Source organism: Equus przewalskii, chromosome 15 (assembly GCF_037783145.1).
Source record: "Equus przewalskii isolate Varuska chromosome 15, EquPr2, whole genome shotgun sequence".
In the NCBI taxonomy this organism is placed as follows: Eukaryota; Metazoa; Chordata; class Mammalia; order Perissodactyla; family Equidae; genus Equus; species Equus przewalskii.
Window position 1 is genome coordinate 64,878,170 of NC_091845.1, and position 16,646 is coordinate 64,894,815.

General features: G+C 42.6%; 2 long non-coding RNA genes across 2 annotated transcripts; both read left to right on the forward strand.

Moving 5' to 3' along the window:
* The first annotated feature begins 2,203 nt into the window (after window positions 1–2,203).
* On the forward strand, window positions 2,204–10,892 carry LOC139076198 (uncharacterized). Its single transcript, XR_011527564.1, has 2 exons — window positions 2,204–2,405; window positions 7,827–10,892. It is a non-coding gene; the product is annotated as an uncharacterized lncRNA (long non-coding RNA).
* Window positions 10,893–11,900: 1,008 nt separating this feature from the next.
* Window positions 11,901–16,051, forward strand: LOC139076197 (uncharacterized). The gene is made up of 2 exons (XR_011527563.1): window positions 11,901–12,066; window positions 15,758–16,051. It is a non-coding gene; the product is annotated as an uncharacterized lncRNA (long non-coding RNA).
* The last annotated feature ends 595 nt before the right edge of the window (window positions 16,052–16,646 follow it).

Sequence of the window (16,646 nt, forward strand, 5' to 3'; positions counted from 1 at the left end):
TAATAATAGTTTTTTAATGCCAAAGGTGGCTTTCATCATTCAAAGCCCTCTAATTTCCTCCCATATTGCAAGTAATGTGTTAATAGTTCCAAAATGAAATATTACCTAAAACACAACTTGGTAATTTTCCTCACAGTTCAAAGTTATTTGAAAAAGAAGCATCACCTTTTACAAATATTTACCTTGCGACAACAGAAGACACTGCAAATTATCTGCAATAGCTTCCTTTCTCTTCTCTTTTGTGCGGTCTTTGAATCTTCTGTTGGGAAAAAAAAAGAAATAAGTAGGAAAAAGGAAAAATCCCTCCCCCTTCTTTTCCATGTTCTAATACCAAGTTCTACCTAAGGACCTGAATTCTACCTTTAAAATTAGATAATGCTCAGATATACATATATTAGAGAGAGAGAGAGACAGAAAAGCGTGGTATTCGTGGTCTCATTATAGAATACACACACCAAAGAAAGGATGTGCATAGAGGCCATAGAGAATTTAAAAGATTTATTTATGATGTATTACTGTAATTTTTAATTTAGACATGCAAATTTTTTAATTTGCACCGACTGCTTTGCCTTAATGGTTTTGATTAATACTTGGAGGTAGTGTTTGTGAAAGAGATTTATACTGTGATTCATCTGCAAAATAATCAAATCATTACCAGCTAATGACAAAGCTGTGAAAAATGATATAGATATTGTGTAACTTCCAGCTATGGCTGAGCACGTGGAGGTACCCAATCCTTCCAGCAAATGTGGACTTGTGTTAATAACTGCTGGGAAGTTCGCTCTAGGTCCACTCTAATTTGGCAACAAAAAACATTGATCTTAATAAAGCTGTCTGATAAAAGGAGCAGTGATTAACATCCCGAACCCTCCATTCTGCAACTCATGCCAAGGTCCCTTTTTTTTTTCCAGGAATGAAATTCCACTGCACTTCCTGCTTATCGCTCCATCTCACCTCAGCCCTCCATGGGTCTACAGATAAGGCTGCAGACAGCTTAAGGGGGGTGGAGGACAGGGCGATAGGGAGCAGTGCTGATGGCTGCAGGTGGTAGTTGCCAAGAGAGGAAGGCACAGCCCGGTGAATTCCCAGTGCCTCAACCCCTTCCAGAGCCAATGCCCATTCCTTCCAGAACTCAGAGGCACATCCTCTTCTGATGGGTCCTTCCTGCCTGGAGTGAGCCATTCTGGACTGAAAGACTCTTGCTCTTTTGCTAATCCTGACAGAATCAGCAAAGAGGGAGGAGAAAGCTCCAGAGCATGTCCAGGGTCAGCAGAGCAAACTCTCAAATAGTTTCAGGAAACAGAAGGGAGCAGGAAGCAGAAACCCACAGATAATCCTCAAGTCTCATTACGACAGCCACTCCTTGTAACAGTGGTAACAGGTTCCTCCACCACATCTCTCACCTAAGCAGTTAACTTGAGCCAAAGGGGCAGATAGAATTTTACTCCTTTCCAGCTGCCCCCCTCCAACCAAATAATGAAAATTTACATTTCTTCAGGTCTTACTGTACGCCAGACACTACGCTAAGGCACTCCCACCCACTTTTTCGCTCATCCTCATCACAAACCTCTGAGATAGGTGCTATTAATATTATTATTCCCATTTTACAGAAAAATACCTCTCCCAAAGTTCATTAAAAAAAAACAAACAACTTATTTCTGGTTCATTCTAGCACCACAAACCCCAGTCATCAAAATCATATTCTTATTTGTCTGAAGTTTCCACTGAAGAGTGAAAATACCCAAAATAAGGGCAGTCAGAAGAGAGATGGGATAAGGCAGAAGAAGAGGTTAAAAAAAAAAGCTTGGACCAGCCACAGTTAATACCGAAGCAATCATATTTTAACTCATTATCAAGAAATTCAGCTCCTCTTTTATTCTTCACCAAGGAAAAGCCCAGTGAGTTGATAATCATTAATATTTCATTGAAAACCAATCCATATTTTCTGTGATGGTGACATGGACATTCCACTTCATCAGGAAGCCATCTTACAAAATTAGAAAAAGCAAGGCATTATTCTGGAAAGCACAAGGCGAGACTACTTATCATGATTATTTATTACTTATTGGGTGCCAACTGGGTTCCCACAGCAGAGAGGGAGCCACAGACGCATCATGCAGAGGCCCATGGTCCCTGTTCACTGGGTTCACAATCCGGTTCCGCCTGCACGGCTACAGTGGGCCCTGTGTCTTTAATTACTGGTAACTGCAACTGCCGCGGAACCACAAAAGGCTGATCAGGACTTTCTATCACTTTTCTAGACATGAAGACAAATGAGAAGGGAAGCAATAAGTGTAATTAATTTCAACCAGAGCTGGAAGAGGAAACCTTTCAGCTGTGGTCCCATACCCAGCATTTCTCTGGAGAGATTTTCTCCTGGCAGAGCCAGACCCACTGATTCACAGGTAGGAGACAGGCTGCCATCTCCAAAGGAACCAGACAAGAAAAATAAATGCAACATGGCTTTTGTAGAATTATTTTGGTTCAAAATATCTATGAGAGAAATAAGAGGGGATTTCATTGTGCACGTGGCTCAGGAAAAGCAAGAGGAGTCGAGCCAATAAGTTCAAAGTAAAGTTAAAATTCAAGCCATTCAGAGTGAGCCAACAAGAATAAGCCTTTGGACAGATGGGCATCTTGTGCGATTCAGCACAAGATATAGTACAAGTAATGAGGCTGAAGCACGGCAGGAAAGGGAAATACACTCTCAGAGGTAAACTTGCATTCAAGTCGTCAGGACTCAGCTGAATAATTCCCTCTAATGCTTAGACAAATAATGCTGCTAAATTCTTGGGATTCAAACCATGTCTCCACCCCTCAGCTTCTGGGAGCTTCTAAAGACTGGACTGAGCTAGCTGTAGGGAAAATTAAATCCAAAATACATTCATCACGATCATTTCAGAGAAGGGAGATGTCCATCTCTAACGTGAGAAAAGGAACTAAACTCGAGTCTAGCAACCTCAGATATTTTTGAGGAAGGCCAGAGGCCAGAGCATTGTCGTGTATAGGTTTCAGTGGCTATGCTTCTGCCACCAACTGATCACAAATATTCTGGAATCCTGTCTTCATCCAGTTCCCTCAGCCTACCTCCTCCAACATCATCAACAGTTAGAGCCCTGGTCAAGGCAAAGAGCATCAGCTGTTCATTTATTTATTTATTTTTGAGGGAGATTAGCCCTGAGCTAACATCTGCCACCAATCCTCCTCTTTTTGCTGAGGAAGACTGGCCCTGAGCTAACATCCATGCGCATCTTCCTCTATTTTTATATGTGGGATGCCTACCACAGCATGGCGTGCCAAGCAGTGCCATGTACACACCTGGGATCCGAACCAGTGAACCCTGGGCCACCTAAGCAGAGCGTGTGAACTTAACCACTGCGCCACTGGGCCAGCCCAACTGTTTTTTATGCAATCTGCAACTCCTCACTTTTATGCAGTCGAACTTTCTGAGATAATGGAAATGTTCTATATCTGTGCTGTCTAATATTTTAGCCACAAGCTACATGCAGCTAGTACTACTAAAGAAGTGAACTTTTAATTTTATTTAATTGTGACTGATTTAAATTTAAATAGCCACATGTGCCTATTTACTGCCATTTGGGTAGCACAGCTCTAAAGAAAGCAATGTGGATTTTACTGAAGATTTATTAACATGGATGGAGGAGTTTATATTACACATGCTGCAAAAAGTCTCTTCCCCAGACTCCCTTGCAGCTAGAGGTGGTCATGTGACACAATTCTGGCCAATAAGCAGAGAGCTGAGGCTTACTGAACAAGTTTTTTCCTTTCCTATATAGAATCCAATTTTCCATTTGCCCCTTTTGCTTTCCTTCTGCATGGGGTACATACATGATACCAGCAATGTAGCAAGCATCTTAAGTGCACATGCCATCCCTCAAGGTTGGCACAGCAGGAAGTTGGAAAGGAGCTATGACTGACTTTGAAAACATCCTTGAGCCATTGCACTAGTCCCAGACCACCAACCTGTGGATTTCTGTGGCATGGGACAAATAAAGTCCTTACTCATGTAAACTACTCTTTCCCTGTTTTCTGTGCTTAGAACCAAACTCACTAATCCTAATGCATACAACTGGATCCCATTATAAAAGTGTGCCACATAAGGAGTATCTTGGTGTCCACAGAACTGGCGTAAAGTCCAGTCTTCACAGCAGTGCTTGTCCACTGTGCCTACCCATCCTCACTCTTCCTCTTGGGGCCAGCCCAGGGTACTGTTGAGACTAGCGAGTAGATTTTATCAAACTGCTCACCCCCTCCATCCAAATCCCTTCTCTGGGTTCTATTTCTCTGTGTTGCTGTCCTTACCTAATTCCTTCTCTCTTTCCTCTCTCCCCTCAGTAGTGCTTCTGCTATCATTCATTATTCTTGTGATACCTCCTTAAAATTGCAGGGTGGAGGGAGGGTAAGCTCTGTCACAGGCTAAAAGGATTTTAGTCACAAGGAAGAAAGAGAGAAAAAGGTATTTAGACATTATAAGAGTATTGCCTTCCATTAAAAATATTTTTGTTAGGGGCCGACACCACTGCCTAGTGGTTGACTTCAGTGAAACCTGCTTTGGCAGCCCAGGTTCATGGATTCGGATCCCGGACGCAGACCTACACTACTCGTCAGCCATGCTGTGGCGATGACCCACGTACAAAGTAGAGGAAGACTGGCACAGATGTTAGCTCAGGGCTAATCTCCCTCAAGGAAAAAAAAAGGAAGATTAGCAACAGATGTTAGCTCAGGGAAAATCTTCCTCACCAAAATATATATATATATATTTTCAGTAAGTAATTTTCTACCATGTGTCTAGAAAAAACGGCTTCCCTGGTCTCACATCTGAGATCTTGTTCACACTGCTTTTTTCTTTCTGATCACTCTTAATTGGGCATCTAGCACGTGTTGAGCCTCTGCTTGGCCCTTACATGTATGTTGTTCTTTTAATCCTCAGAACAACCCAAGGAAGTGAACGTTGGGAAGGTACCTGGGGACAAGACTGGCCTTTTGAGAGATTTTTCAAATCCATACACTGTATCTAGAGATAGCCCTTCACTAAATTTGCTGAAAATTCTTCCTCTTGTGTGCCTCCCAACTGCATCTATTATTTCCATTTTACAGATGAGGAAATGAAGCTCAGAGAGCAGTACTTTGTCATAGTAAGTGACAGTGCCAGGATCTCTGGTTGCAAGTCAGGTCTCTCTCCAGTGGAAAGAATAGGAGGCTTGGGATTTATTCTTCCATGTGACCCGACTCAGCGCCAGCCACTGAAGACAAGGGCTCGGTTTCCCTCCTCACAGGAGCTCTGTTGGAGGGGTAAGGGAGAGAGGGAGAGAAAAGTCAGGAAGCCCTAGCTTCTGCCCCTGCCAGGATGCTGACAGAAGAGCACTTAACCTCTGCGTCCCCCAGGATGGCAAAGGTGTTAATAAGCTTCCTAACCCCATAGGGAAGCTGTGAGGATTAATCCTTGTTTAAAAGCAGTTTGTGATCCAGCGATGAAAGCTCCTTTTATGTTCTCTGGTCCTTCTAGTTTCTCCTCCCGCAGACATGACTCATGAAAAGTTGATGGGGCAAGAAGTAGGGTGGAGGAAAATGTGGAGACAGGCAGCTGAGAGGCAGTTGAAAGCAGAATAGGATCACACAAAAGGGGCAGGGTCGATGGTTCTAGAATTCATAGACTTGTGGCCAGGAGCCAATGGAAGAAGATGTCCGACTAACTGGCCCCTTTCCCTGGACACTTCAAACTGTGACAGTGGCTTCCCTCACCCCAACATCATCCATCCCAAGGGGAAATTGAGTGCTGACTTTTGAGAAGTGTTCTTCAGGGGTCAAGTCAAGGCAAAGTTCTGGCTTCTGCTTTGTCCCGTTCTCTGCCCCTTGGTGCATCTTTCCCCATGAAGAAGAAGGACAGGTTGGTCAGTCCTTGGACATTTAGACATTGGACCAAGAAATGTCCCCAAAGCTGAAATATTTTTTACAAAAGCTTTCAAAAAGTTGAAGCCTTCTCTACATTTTTTCCCTCCTTTTCTTTGTCTGATTTTCCCTTTTCCTCTTTTTCTAATTTAAAAGGATGAGTGTAAAAACATGAGGGCAAAGCATTTTCAAGTCAACTCAGTGTGAGAGCATCCCACAGTCACTTCTGTGAAGGGATTGAAGGTGGAACTGGAAATGGAGAGACCCTGAGGGACAAAGGTGGCCATTGAGGGCTTTTCAAATCCACACGTGGTAACTAACAACAGCCCTTCACAAAATTTGCAGAAAATTCATCCCCTTGTATGTATGCCAATTGCATCTCTGTCCCCAACAGAGAATTGTCACTATGTAATCATAGACTACAAAACAAATATCTACCCTCCCAGATACTAGGGAAACGTAAAACAGATGGAGGAAAGAAATGATCCCTTTCCTAGCCTCACAATATGACTAATGTCATCTCCAGGACCTGAAGTGGACTGGACTCATCTTTACTGTGATTTTTCAATACATTTGATCACAATTAATCATTCAACAAACATTTACTAAAGATCTTCTGTGTGCTAGCATACATAAGATACTCCATAAAAACTTGTGAATTAAGGAGCTGAGGGGCAGAGAAGAAACATCTTGTTCTTAGGATCAAGACATGCATGGGCAATTTGCGGGGAAAACACAATTCAGAGGCTAACGCTTTAAGAAAGAAAGAACAGGAAGCCCAAAGCAGATGCCCCTTTCTCGTTTGGGTGAGGCAGGTGCACCCAGGCTTTCCTAAGGAACACTGTGTACTGTTGCTCAGTCTGTGCACTGCGTAAAAGGACTGGCCAAGTATGAGTGGGTGCCAGAAATTGGCTCCCTCTTCTTGTCAAACCGAGAGCCAGTGGGCCACATCTGCTCAGATGTGACACCTTTTACTAATTCACACAAAGACGGCGTATTTTGGTGTGGCCTTGTTTTCCCAGCTAAAAAGAAAATGTCCCTGCTTCAGGCCTACTCTTCATATATAGTCATGATGATCATGTGTGGCCCAGAAGAAAAGAGAACTGCTACAATACAGCTCTCAACTGGTGGATTAAATAAAATGTTGTGTCATTGATTTCTGAGCACTAAACGATCCAGAGATGTTGCCGGTGTCTATTTAATAGAACTGCCAAAAAACATTTAATTTTTTCCTATAAAACACACCCAGAAAATTGAACAAATTTCATCAAAACGTTTAAGTGCCAGAAATGACTCCAATCTAATAAAACATTAAGGCCTTGCGTTGTCTGTATTGCACATGTGGCAGGCCTCCATTAACGACACGGTTGGAACCTAGTTTTTAATTCTTTTGCACAAAATCACCAATTTAGGTTCTGCTGGGAAACTTTTTGGAAGGGTCTCTTCGTAAATAAAGCAACCAATTTCTTAAAATAAAGTTGGCTGGCAGTGAAGTTCCTCCGGGGTCTGAGAGGAATCTTCGCTGATCAAATGCTGAGGCAGACCTGACAATCAGCTGTTGTAACAGAATCTGTTGGTGTCTGCCGGCGCGCTGAGTGACAGCCGTGTGTAATCAGAGAGACGCACAGATACACATCAGACGGCAAGAACACAGAAATAAGCAGCGGAATGGGAGTATTTTGGAACCTAAATGGACCTTGGCACAAAACACTTTGAAACTGCCATTTTGCAGAGCCTGATAATTTCTGCTGGTTGCCTTTGGAATCTAGAAAGGGAAGCATAAGGAAGAGGGGAGGAGAAAGGTTAATCTTTATGGAGCGCATCCTAGGCTTCAGGCGCAGAGGGCTTTGTATATATCGTGGGATCTAATCCTCATACTCACAATATGATGTTCTGTGTATTATCTCTATTTACAGATGGGAGAACCAAATCTTAAGAGGTGAAATAACCTGCCCAAGGCCACACAGCTAATAAGGGACAGAGACAGAGCTGAAATCCAGGTCTGCCAGTCTCTAAAATCCATCCCCTCCCACTTCTTTTATTTCCGCATTGTGATGGAAGTCAGGGAAGGACACGCCTTCCTTCCCAATCCTAGATGCTCCCCTTATCTGGTGGTTTCTAAGTATGCAAGAGGAGAGTTCTTCACCAAGTGCCTTCACCTTGTCTGCCTCCTCATTTAAGAACCAGAATCCATGTCGTTAAAAAGTAAACTCCTGTGAAAAACTAGGCTGGGTTCAACTGGACAACAGTTGAGCAGCTCATGTTTCTAATCCAGTTTCATGGACAGCGAGACAGAATACTGTGATATGAAGTTCAAGAGCGTGACCAGCCTCCCAGGTATCTGCCCTGGCCATGGTCTCTGCAGCATCTTCTCTCTGTTCACATTAGATGAGAGACTGAGACCAGATACTAGCATGTGCAACACCTGGTGTCCCCAAATGTATCAATCAGTACTGAAAGCCAGGTTCCCCACTCTGGGCAAGGGAGAAGATTTACAAGAAAGCAAGTAATGTTCTCTGAGGGGAGTAAACCCACTTTATGTAAACCTGAAAGATCAGTTAGAGTTCCCAGAATTCACCCCCAGAGTGTGCCCCTGAAGTCACCGAGTGAGGGACTGTGAGAAACAGTGTGAATGGACTCAAAACAAAACGAGACTCACCTGATTTCAAGTTTCATTATGAACTTTGGGTTTTTTAGAGCTGGTGACATCACACTGCTTTGAAATGTTGCGAAGGGAGGGGTGCTGGTGTCTATGCTTAACATGCAAGTGAACTCGGCGTGTCTTGCAAGCCTCCCCACTGACATCACACAAAACCTGGTCTTCACTCAGGCCACGTTAGCTTTCTAGGCCACTTCTGCCTTTCCCCGCCTTCAGAGGTAGTTAGCAACCAAGGATGGATTTTTGTTATTTTCAAAGGCAGCTTCAGATGCCGCATCGTAGCATAATCATTGTCAGTGAATGTCAGCAGTTAAAAGCTGTCACTAGTTGGAAGGAAGCTCTGAGACCAATCCCAGGCTCCATCTACAGTATGCAATTTGAATTTGGGGTACACAAGAGCTTGGCTGCTCCAAGTATCATCCATAGGTGAGCAGAATTGGCCTCAACTGGGAGCTTGCAAAAAAATGCAGAATCCTACGTCCCATCTCAGCCCTAGTGGATCAGAATCCGTGTTTTTTACAAGACCCTCTGATGATTCATGTCCATCTCAAAGTTTGAAAAGTGCTGAGATATATCAGTGGTTGGCCAAGTGTCTCTCCACGACCATCAATGTCAGTATCACCAGCAACTTGATATAAATCTCAGGGCTACCGATCTGAATTTCCAGCTTCATGAATCCCCAGGTGATCTGCATCCACATCAGAGTTGGGAAAGGACTGTTTGAGGGTCAGACAGATCTGGGTTTCAGTCTTGGCATCACCACTTACTAGGTGTATGATTTTAGGCAAAGTACATAACTCTTGGAGTTTCAATTTCTTCAACAGTAAGATGAGGCTAATGATCCTTCTCTCAGGAAATTCAAAGGGATTAAATTAGGTCGTGTAGGTAAAGCTCTTAGCACAAGGCTAATGCATATTAAGCACTTAGTAGGCAGTTGTTTTTAGCTTTTGCTGTTTGGTTTTCGTCCTCTTGTCTGCCAGTCTCTACCCTCGAGATATTTTCATGAGGCTTTCCTGGTCCCTACCAGCTTTAACCTGCTCTGATTTGACAGTTAGTTCATTTTCTTAAAACTGCTGAGCAACCACTAAACCAAACCCTGTAACTGTAATAGAAACAAAACCGGATTAAGAATTAGTCGCTTGTCTATATCCAACTTTCTTTCTTGCCGACTTGGGTTTTGTCACCAATGTGGAATGGAAGCACAGGGAACAGGGCCCGCGGCATGTCTGTGAGGCACTTTCCATGTAAAAGTTCAGATACTCACACGAGGGGAAACAAAACAGTGGTCGGCCCTTACCCCCCCTGGAGTTTGCTTGTTTACCCAAGGAGATCAACAAAGAAATGTATCAGTGCAGTTGTGAACGTAATAGTATTGTGAATAAGGGCCACATGAGCAAGAATAGAAGGATAACACAATTTAGATGGTGGAGGTGGGGTTGGGCTGAAGCTGGAGAGATGGCCTCCCGGAGAGAATGACATGTGAGCTGAGACTTGAAAAGGACACTTAGGAGCTAATTAGGGGAAAGAGAACCTCAGGCAATCGCAACTGCAAGGGTAATGGGCCTGAGGCAGAAAGTGCTTTGAGAAGTCAAAGAACCAAAGAGAAGATGGGTGTTTCTGGAGCCCAGGCAATAAGGGGGCTGGTTCCGGGAGAAGATGAGAGGTAGTCAGAGCCAGATCTGGCAATTGGTTGTTCTGTGATTTAGGGAGGACAAGATAAGACCAGGGGAAAGGGGGTGTGGGGGGGCACTGGGGGTGAAGGGGAGCACTTGTGTGGTGACAGTCAAGAAATAATGTACAACTGAAATCTCACATTGATGTAAACTATTATGAATTCAAAAAAAAGATAAGACACCACAGTAAGCCCGTGAACTTAGGTGGTTGAAGCAAATCTCACTACTAACTGCATCCATGCATGAGCTCCTGGAACCTAGGAGAAACTCAATAATCCTTGTGAATAAGCACTAATGAATAAATGAATGAGTCATGCAATTCAGACGAACTGATGATATAATAGAGGCGTAAGTTATAACTCAAGAAAAATACCTTAAAAAAGAATGCAGGGCATCGCTCCTCCAAATACACCTTCTCTCTCCTGCATTTGAAATATTTCTTTTTCTGCTAGATTTCCTCATCCGCATACAGATTTGCTGTACTATCTCATGTCTTCAAGAATAACGTTGTGTGACCTCCACGTTCTACTTCAGTTACTACCCATTTCTCTGGTACCATTTACAGCAAGACATCGAGTCTTCAGTTCTTGCTAATCCCACTTCATCTCCTCTCATCTTCTCTCTTAAAAATAAAACGCATAATACTGATACACTAAAGAATATGTGTAATATCTATGTAGATCACAAAGCTTAATGATAAAGTGGACACCCCGTGAGTATTCCACCCAACTCAACTATTAGAGCCTTACCAATTCCATTGAAGTGACTTGTATATTATTCTTCATTCCACTCCCTGCCTTTGCTAACCCCAGCAATAATAACCCTAAATGTTGTATTTATCATTTCCTTTCTTTTGTTCATAGTTTTCTCACAAATGCTTATATCCCTAAACAGCATATGTTTAATTTTACCTGATTTTTTGTACTTTATAAAATTGGAAAATCAATCACACAAAATCAATTCCAAATGGAATCTCCAATGCAAAACATCCAAACTTTTAGAAGAAAATACAGAACAATATCTTTATGACTTCCACTTAGGAAATTATATTTTAAACAAGACATAAAAGGCACTAATGATTTTTTTAAATAAGACTCCTTCCCACTATATGCATAAACCACCCCTACCCCACTCCCTTCCAGATGGCACCCTGCCAAGCAGTTGAAGCATCAGTGACCCTTCCTTGTGAGCTAAACATAGCCATAACGCTATCGGATTCCTTTAAAACACAAACATCCTTGAGAGTTTGGTATTTATATATTAAGCCTCTGCTATACGTTGGATTTCCTAGGACAGAGACTTTAAGACAAGGATTAGTATGCTAGAATTTTCTTAAGGGGAGTTTTTAGGATCAATGACTGTGGGGGAAGGGAAAGGAGCAAGATTGAGACAGGGAGAAGTTGAGCTGTGATGTTGTCTCAATGAAGGCCTCAGCCAAGGCCACCGTGTTCTGAAGCTGGGATGACCCATTAGAGTTACTCTAAGTTGCAGCACAGAGGTCTTTATCCCCTCATCCACCAGTGTTTGAATGGAGTTGACCTTGGGTAAGACTGATCTCTTTAACAAAGGCGATTCTCTTAGGGGGCTGACAATTGGGAGATTTCTGCTGGCCAAAGTTCCAGAACTTTGAAGCATACATTCTCATTCCTGAAGGGAAATCTGGCTGGCCCATCACAGCATCCACTAAAGTCCCTCACATCTTAGACTGATCGAGAACATCAGATGTCTTCTTGAGCCTGGGGAGACCTTGTGGCAAAAGAACATTAGATATGGGTGTGCTGATAAGGGAATGAGAGAGAGGAAATCGGCACTGAAAGCAACTTGGTATGGAGAGAGTCGGGGAGGGAATATTTGCTGGGTCAAGGGTATTAATTTAGAGCTCTGCAGTGCACCAGCTTCCTCTACAGCTTCAAAAATATTTTCCAGAATCCACTTTGATCCTTACTTCTAATTAGTAGTGAATTACCCAGCTAGCAGACCAAGTGTGTTCTTAGAGAACCAGCCCCATAGGAGAAACTATGTGCCCTCCATCCGTCCACCCACGATAAAAAATCTACTTTGATAAACTTCCCCAGAACTTTGCAATCAGAAAATCTAGAAAGAAACCATTTTCATTTCAACATGAATAAAAGTGTTGAATCATTTTGAAAAATAAAATTTGATACTTTGAATTACTAGGTGGGAGAATGGTGCTGAGCCAGGAGGAGTAAGCTAACCTCTGTAGGACTTTGGCTCCTTAACCTCTTAATGGGAGCCATGCCTCAAATGGAAACCCTGAGCTACAGGCAACAGCTAGTGAGAGCAGCTCACTAAGGTAGAGGCAGGCTTACGGCAGGTCGTAATAGAACCCAGGGCCATCTGAACAAACAGCACAGCAATTACCAACCTTCCCAGAGCTCTGCAATTTTTTCAGAAGATGAGAAGATTTTCAGCAATTTTAAAAAAGTGAACAAAACGAGAGAGATAAAGCCATTAAGAAATAGCCAGTCCTCCCTTTCTGCTGACTTGGTCTTGCTTCACTCGAGCGAACAGGTAGGAACAATTGCAACAGAATGTGAACATGAAGACCATGAAATAAGTGACTCATCTTCATTATTCTCTAGAATGACAGTGTTCAATAAGCAGCATTTCTGCAAGATATTAATAGATTTCTTGCTTAAAAATGGGGCTAGGGAGAGCTCTTTCAAATGTATTTGGGAAATGCTATATAGTGTATCTCTCTCCTGCATCGTCATAGTGCACATTAGCTTATTAAGAGATCTGAGAAGTTCTGCATCAAAGAAAGCTTTCCAATCTTGTTGAAGTGTTCAGTCCTCAAGAGTCAACCCCAGAACACATTTTCCATGGAACACCCATTAACATCTTGCCAGAGTACTACATGAAGAACACAATTTGGAAAACACTGGTCTACCTGTCCTATTTACAGATGAGCAGCCTGAGTATCAGAGAGGAAAGGGGGCCTTCCCAAGGTCACAGCACATTAGAGACAGAGTAAGGACCAGAAAGCTAGCTCCATAGCCTTCAAACCAGAATCCTCTTTCCAATGCACTAACTAATGGAAGAAAATCAAACTAGCTACCTTATAAACTGACTATTGATTGAAGGTTGAACTAAAACATGGCTGTAGCTTCCATCTTAAACAGAAAACTTCCCTTTTTTTTTTTTATTCATAGGGTTACTATGGGTTTTCTTATTCACAGAGTTATATTGGGTTTCCTTTTTTATAGGGTACTTCCAACTCTGGTCTGGGAGAGGGAAATTGGGACAAAGAGGGGATAAACATATTCAGCTTAATAAGGCAAAAGTGTATCTACCCAGGCCACTGGTCTGTGTATGCTCTTTACAGGATTTTTAGATTTTCTCAGGAAAGCTAAACAATTAAATTAGAGGTGGGACCTAGTGCAGAGGAAGGAGAAAGTGGGAGAAGACAGTGAGATCCCCGCAGAAAAGGCTCCAGGGAGAGAAACCCTCAAGAGAGGACTCCTGGAAAGGAACAACCGCTCCTAATTTGAAACAGCATCCTGTGCTGTGCTGCAATGCCCTTCTGTGATGCCCTCACCTTGCTCCACCCCTTCCCTACTCCCAAGGTCCGTTAGTGATGGGCAATAAACAGCAGAGAGAGGTACCAGCCTCAGAGCATGCTGCCTTAGTGAATGAAGTAGGGACTGGGTCCACTACGGAGAGCAAAGCACCACAAAGAAGGCTGGAGCTTCCTAGGGAGCTGGTGCCAGGAAGCCAGAGGGGACCAAAGGGGAGCATGGATTAGAGTTGGGAGCAAGGAGTGACGGAAAGCAACTACCTCTGTAAGCATCTGCCTGCCCTGAGAGTCTTCAGATCTATTGGAGAAAGGACCAATTTTCTATATTCAAAGCAGGATAGAGCCTCAAGTTAACTTACTTGCACATTTAGATAAAAGGTGAATGAGAAGTTTAGACGGCACATTTAGGGCACACCATGAGATGGGCACAAGGAATATTATGTGAGAATATCACTCAGCATGGCCCCTGATTTCCTCCAGTTGGATTGATCACCACTGGCTTTCCGTCTCCACCTATTCACGTGGCTTCGGTCTTCTTTGTCATGCTTTGTTGTGTCCACTGTGGACTCGGGCCCCCTCTTCATCCATTAAAGCAGTGCACCACAGGGCTAGTACTCACCAAACTCTGGGCCAGGCCTTCCTACTCCCCGATAAAATACCTTTAGGATTAAGTAGCAAGACCAGTGGGGAATAGACCCAGAGAGGACTAAGAAAATACACCCGTTTAATTTTCAAGATTGAAATACTAAGGAGATTTTAAAATTAAAAGTTTAAAAATGCTAAAGAGTCCATGTAACAATCTTCTAATTGGACTGATACCCCACAATGTGGCATACCATTTCTGATTTAAATTTTGATTCCAAGTCACCCTAGAATTCCTTAAATCATTACATCTTTCTCTACTTTTTAGCATTTTTTTCCTACAAACCTAGTCAACTCATGGCAGCATGTTAAATCGGATGCTTCCTGCTGTCAACTCACACACCTAGAAGCATTTAAACCCCTTTTTCCACTGACAAGGTGGACTTGGCTCACCTGTAATGGGCAGAGCCAATGTTTCTCTTCCCCATCAATATCCAGTATCCTTGAAGGCAGCTTTTGCACAGCCTGACATTCAGATTCATTCTTTCCTACAATGCAATAAGAAACCTGAGCATTTGTTGTCTAAATTCTCCCTCTTGGGTTGTCAAATGGCGCGGGCCTCCTCACCCAAGCAGCTTCCATGAGCCAGTCAGTTGGAACCCAACATGGATGAGGTTTCAAAGGTGTGTTCTGTGCACTCCACAAGCTTCAGAAGTTCCTACTTGTGGTAAATTTTGTGGTTATTCTAGCCTGTCCCTTTCTAAGAAGCCAGGCTCAGAACCCTTTCCCACAGCATTTTCTGAAGCCACTGCTCATCAAGAAAATAAGTCTAAATGATATCTTTGAAATCAATGTCAATGCCCATGCTTTCCAACAAGACAGACCATCTGCAATGATTTTTGCTCTGCACTGCCTTCATAAGCAAAGCTATTCCAGAGTGCATGTCACCAAGATTAGCCAGGAAGCCAGATGCTTGGATCAGTGTTTTGTGTTCCAAGGCCCAGTCGTTGCTCCCCACCAGCAAGGCTAGGAGGACTTTAAAAGATAATGACATTGCTGTACTCAGCCATCCCTTGTGGAAGAATCTCTATTTCTTTTAGAAACGATTCTGCCACACGACTCATCATGTACCTTTTAGATGAGAAAAGCAAAGGCAATTAACCAAATTATGCTAAAATATGTGTACAAACACCCTTGAAATTCTGAAACTGGAAAGCTGAAATGATTTAATTATTTAATATTTTAAGTGAATGTGGGTGCATGATTTATTTTATTATTACTAAGGAATGGATGCAAGGAGAATTTTCTAGCCTGCATGGCTAAAAGGCGTGTCTGTCAAGAGGTTTTATAATTTAGCCAAGTTGAGTAACATAATACATTGTTTCTTCGCTCCAGCTGGAAAAGCGGGAATAATGTACAAGGCCCTAGGTCTGGAGGATAATCCGGAATTAAATGTTGAGAACAACTCAGAGGAAATGTGGATCTATCAGAAACTATCTTCCAACTTCCCGTAGATGCGTAAGGAGAATCCTTCTTTCAAAAGGTGGTGGGAGAAATTGCATTGAGTATAACAGAAGGTGTAGAGACTAAAACTTGTTCACATTCTGAAGACATTTTTTTCCTTGTTTTAATTAGTTCTTTACTATTAAAGAAAATGTTTCTAGACTAATAAATCATAAATCCACTAGACTATAGCCTGGCAAACTTTTTTTGTAGAGTCAGATAGGAAATATTTTAGGCTTTGGGCTCATACAGTCTCTGTAGCGTCTGCTCACCTCTACCACTATCGCAGGAAAGAACCAGAGACAACACACTAACAATGGAGCATGGCTGTGCTCCAATAAAACTCTATTTACAAAAGCAGACAAAGACCTGGGTTTGTCCCACAGGTGATAGTTAGCTGACCCCAACCCTAGACTATAAGTTTTAAAAAGGAGAGGGCCTCTATTCCTAAGGCCTGGTACACTGTAGGCACTCAATAAATATTTGTGAATGACATTTTTAAAAACTGGAATTACAGCCCTTGCTCTACCATTGTATAATCCTGGCCAAGTCATTTCGTCTTTTAGAGCCTCTGTTTTTGAAAATATAAAATGGAAAAAGTGATGTTGATCTTGCCTGTTTTCTGAGATATCTTAAATGTGTCAATTTTAAAAATCACCAACATTTACTGAGCTCTTCAAAAGTACCCTACAAAGCTGAGTGTTTTATATGTATGTCCTCATTTAATCCTTACAACCACCCTAATCATGTTCATTTTGTCAGACAAGGAAACCAAGCAAAT